We start from the raw sequence: 5,438 nt of genomic DNA, 5'->3' as shown, positions 1-5,438 counted from the left end.
ACATAGAGAGAGAGTTATTTTCATTGTTCATGAGTGCGTTTTAAGTAGATTAGATTGCTGCTGCTAAATAGTTATATCATTCTTTGAAACTTACTTTTTTCGTGGAGGTCAGTATTGTATTTTTTCTATTCATCATGCCTACTGATTTTGCTTTGGCAAGGTTGAATAGGATAAATATTTTGAAGAGGAAAAAGGCATTCAAGTTACAACAAAGAAGAGGTGTGTTATTGCAAGTTTTTTCTTTTTGATTTTTTATGTAGTTTTATTAGTGATAAAATTTTATATTAGTTAATGTTGTGGTTCATAAATTTTTTCGTCCAATTTATTGTTGGTTTCTTATGCAGTTACTAAGGCAAGAGTTGTAACTCAAGCAACTCAATTTAATTATTGTAAGTGTTTGTAATTTGATTAAATATATTGTTTTAAATGTGCATGATCCAACATTTTTTTGTTTTTGTTAATTTATTATAATCTTTTTCAATATTTCTAGCTAGCTGTCTTCCAACAAGTTCATCTATTACTATGTCAGGTAGTATTATAGTAAAATTTAAAAAATTTACATATATTATATTTATTTATTTTCATTAAATATAATAATTTATAATTTTCTTTCTGATTAGGATTTTTTTTAAATTGTCATTTTATTAACAGATGTAATTGATCCTTCCATAAGTATTAGACCTATAGAAGATGATATTGCTGATCATCCGTTATTTGCACAAAGTGAAATGCAAGGTTGTATTAATTCTTTATTTATTTATTTATTAAATTGAAGTTTTAAAATAATTTATTTCATATTTTTTTTCTTTTAGAATGTCTTGATATCGGTGATCCTGATTGTGCATGTGTTTGGTGTGGAGCTGTTTTTTGGTATTTAGAACGTGTTGAAAAAGATTCAAGACAAAATCAACCTATATTTTCTGTGTGCTGTGCTAAAGGGAAGGTTCAATTACCGTTCTTACAGAGAGCACCAGATTTATTGGTTAATTTAATTAATGGTACCGATGCAAAGAGCCAATATTTTCAAAAGAATATACGATCATACAATAGTATGTTTGCATTCACATCATTTGGAGGTAAAGTTGTTAGTTCTATTAACAATGGTCAGGGTCCACCCCAATTTATTGTTAGTGGACAAAACTATCATAGAATTGGTAGTTTATTACCCTCAGATGGTGAAAGACCTAAGTTTGCACAACTCTACATTTACGACACAGTGCATGAAGTTAATAATCGACAAAGTATTTTTAGGTATATTTTTGTTTAAATATTAGCGCAATGAATATTATAAGATTGTTATTATTATTCATTTATTCTATAAATTTCTATAATTTTGTTTATTTTTTCAGCCATGGATCAGATGTGGATACAGAATTGATTGTTAGTCTAATACATATGATTGATGAACATAATGTGGTAGCAAAGTCATTTCGAAGAGTTAGAGGATTCTATGAGGATCACCGATCAGAAATTTTTAGTCTTAGATTGTTCTCTCATAGATCTTTTGATCGAAGAACATATAATTCTCCCTCTTGTGATGAGATTGCTGCTTTGATTGTTGGTGATTTTGATAGTTCAGATCAAGGGCGATATATTATTCTTCGATCTATAGATGGCCAATTGAAGCGAATTTATGAAACTCATCCTTTATACTGGCCATTACAATATCCTTTGCTTTTTCCCTATGGTGAAGATGGTTTTGAGAATAATATACCTTATAGAGGTGTTCGAACTATAAATGTGCGTGGAAGAAGAACTAAAGTTTCTTTGCGGGAGTTCATATGTTTTCGGTTACAAATTAGAGAGACAGAAGAAAGCATTATTCATAAAGCTAGAAGATTGTTTCAACAGTTTGTTGTTGATAGTTTTTCGATGGTTGAGTCACAACGACTTTATGAGATACGGAAGAAACAAAGTACTATACGTGGAGAATTTTTGAGTGGAATTGAAGAAGCTATGCAGCATGGAGATACAGAAGCTTCCTCAATTGGTACACGTGTTATTTTACCTTCTTCTTTCACTGGTGGTAGAAGATATATGTTTAACAATTGTCAAGATGCTATGGTAATTTGTAAACATTTTGGTTATCCGGATCTATTTATGACAATGACGTGCAATCCAAATTGGCCTGAATTTCAAAGATATACGAGTGTTGATGGTATTCCAATTGCTGAGCGTCCAGATATTTCATGTCGAGTTTTTCATGCGAAAATGAAGTGTTTATTAGAAGATTTGAAAAGTGGTGTTTTCTTTGGGCCACTTAATGCAGGTATGTGCACCTGTCTCATTTTTTCATTGATTCTTGTTTTTTTTCTAAAACTAATGTTTTTTCTTGTCTAATCTCTTATTTCAGGAATGTATACAATTGAATTTCAAAAGAGAGGATTGCCGCATGCACATATTTTGCTTTGGCTTGATGGGAGGAGTAGATTGCAATCAAGTGAAATAATAGATGAATTGATATGTGCGGAACTGCCTAATCCTGCAAAATATCCTCTGCTTTATGATGTGGTAACAAAATTTATGATTCATGGTCCGTGTGGTCAACTTCGGTTTAATTCTCCTTGCATGCAAGATGGTAGATGTTCTAAGTTTTATCCTAAGCAGTTTGTTAATGAAACTTACTTTGATCAAGAAGGATATCCCATATATAAACGGCGTGATCTTGGTGTGACCTATAAAACATATGGTGTTGAAGTTGATAATAGATTTGTTGTGCCATATAATCCGCTACTTTTGATGAAGTATCGTGCTCATATTAATTTGGAGTTTTGTAACAAATCGAATGTTATTAAATATTTATTCAAATATGTTAATAAAGGTCCTGATCGAGTAACAGCAACATTGGGTAATAGTAATATTGGGAATCAACACTCTCACGCAATTGATGAGATTAGAGAATACTTTGATTGTCGGTACTTATCTCCATGTGAGTCTATTTGGAGGCTTTTTGCTTATGATATTCATCATCGGTGGCCATCTGTTCAAAGGTTAAGTTTTCATTTACCGAAAGAGCAACATGTTATTTTTGATGATCGTGACTCAATAAGCTCAGTTTTAGTCAGGAATAGAGATTTGGTTACTATGTTTATTGCTTGGATGTTAGCTAACAGGACCTATTCGGAGGGAAGACATTTAACATATGTTGAGTTCCCACAACATTTTGTTTACATTGTTGACAATAGAGAATGGAGACCACGACAAAGGGGATTTTCAGTAGGCAGGTTAAGTTTTGTTCCACCATCAACTGGTGAATTGTTTTATATGCGCCTATTACTAAATGTGCAAAGAGGTTGTACAAGCTTTAAGAGCCTTAGAATAGTTTGTGGCGTGACATATAATACATTCCAAGAAGCTTGTTCATCATTGGGTTTGTTGACTGATGATAATGAATCCATTCAAGCTATTAAAGAAGCTGCTGAGTTAGGTACAGGTGCTCAACTTAGGCGATTATTTGGAACTTTATTATTATCAGGTTCAATGAGTAGGCTTTTCTCTGTTTGGAATCAAACTTGGATGTATTTATCTGAAGATATCCTTTATCATAGAAGACTCCAGTTACAATATCCAGGTATGAAAAGAAAATTTTATTCGTTGGAATAAAATTTTAAATAATTTTTTATATTTATTGTGTGATCTTATATTATAATTTAGATTTTTGTTTATAATAAGTAATAAAATATAAATTCCACTGTATGAATTTTTTTTATAGGATTAAGAATGACATCTGAAGAGTTACAGAATTTTTGTTTGGTTGAGATTGAGAACCTTCTTCAAAATAATGGTAAATCTTTGAAGGATTATGCTGGAATGCCAGTTCCTAATGTTAACTCAATATCTCACTTTTCCAATTCTATGGTGGTGCGTGAATTGCAATATGATATCTCAGAAATGCAGAAGCAACATGATGCATATTTTCATCAATTGACAGTAGAACAGATGAGCATATATCATAGGGTTATTAATTGTGTTTCAAATAAAGAGCATGGTTTTGGTGGTACGGGGAAAACATTTTTGTATAAAACATTGTCAACTAGATTGCGATCTGAGAGAAAGATTGTCATTAATATTGCTTCAAGTGGTATTGCTTCTTTATTGTTACCAGGAGGTAAGACGGCACATTCTATGTTTAGTATTCCTATTGAATTGAATGAGGAATCAGTTTGTAGAATTAGAATCAATTCACAAAAGGCAGATTTAATTCGTCAAGCAGCTTTAATCATTTGGGATGAAGCTCCAATGACAAATAAGTTAGCATTTGAAGCTGTTGATAGAACTTTTCGAGATTTAATGAAGATTGTTTGTGCTTCCAATGAAAATTTAGTTTTTGGAGGGAAAGTCATTGTTCTAGGCGGAGATTTTAGACAAGTTTTACCAGTTATACCTAAAGGTTCACGTGCTGAAATTGTCATGGCTTCAATAAATTCTTCTTATCTATGGAAGCATTGTGAAGTGTTTAATTTGAGTAGGAATATGCGACTCGAGAGTGGTATTGAAAATTCAGATGTCGATGAGTTAAAATTATTCTCAGAGTGGATTCTTCAAGTTGGAGAAGCTCAATGTGGTATAATAATTAATGATAGACATTTTGTTCGTATTCCTTCAGATCTATCGATTCCTATTACTGATGATCCAATTCATGATATTGTTTCTGCAATATATCCAAATATCTCAGAGAATTCAGCTGATTCTAGATATTTTCAAGATAGAGCTATTCTTGCTGCGACTATTGAGATTGTTGAGGAAGTCAATGATCATATTGTTAATTTACTACCGGGGGAGATGACAGAATATTTGAGCTCAGATAGCATATGTGGCAGTGATGCAAATGTTGACATTGACATTGATTGGATCAATGTTGAATTTTTAAATCAGATCAGATGCTCTGGATTACCAAATCATTCTTTGAAGTTGAAAAAAGGTGTTCCTGTTATTTTATTGAGAAATATTGACCCTGCTGGTGGATTATGCAATGGTACTAGACTTATTGTTCACAGTCTTGGAAGAAATGTGATTACTGCAGATATTGTTTCTGGTAGTAATGTTGGGGATAGAGTGTTCATTTCCCGAGTAAATTTGATTCCAAGTGATTCTGGTTTACCTTTCAAATTTCAACGTAGGCAGTTTTCACTGGCATTGTGCTTCGCAATGACAATTAACAAAAGTCAAGGTCAAACCTTATCAACTGTGGGATTATTTTTACGTCGTCCAGTTTTTTCACATGGGCAACTTTATGTGGCTATATCACGTGTGAGGTACAAAAACGGATTGAAAATTTTATTGTGCGATGAGAATAGACCAGAGGACGACTTGACAGAAAATATAGTATTCACAGAAGTTTTCAATAAAATTTTCGGTAAGTTCTTTTATTTTCTCATTTGAATTTAATCATTAGTTTTCTATATTTTATATCTTATTTCATTGAATTTGTTGTTAAA

This window comes from Arachis duranensis, chromosome 8, assembly GCF_000817695.3.
Source record: "Arachis duranensis cultivar V14167 chromosome 8, aradu.V14167.gnm2.J7QH, whole genome shotgun sequence".
Taxonomy (NCBI): domain Eukaryota; kingdom Viridiplantae; phylum Streptophyta; class Magnoliopsida; order Fabales; family Fabaceae; genus Arachis; species Arachis duranensis.
The sequence above is the reverse complement of the archived record's forward strand: the minus strand, read 5'-3'. Positions refer to the sequence as shown.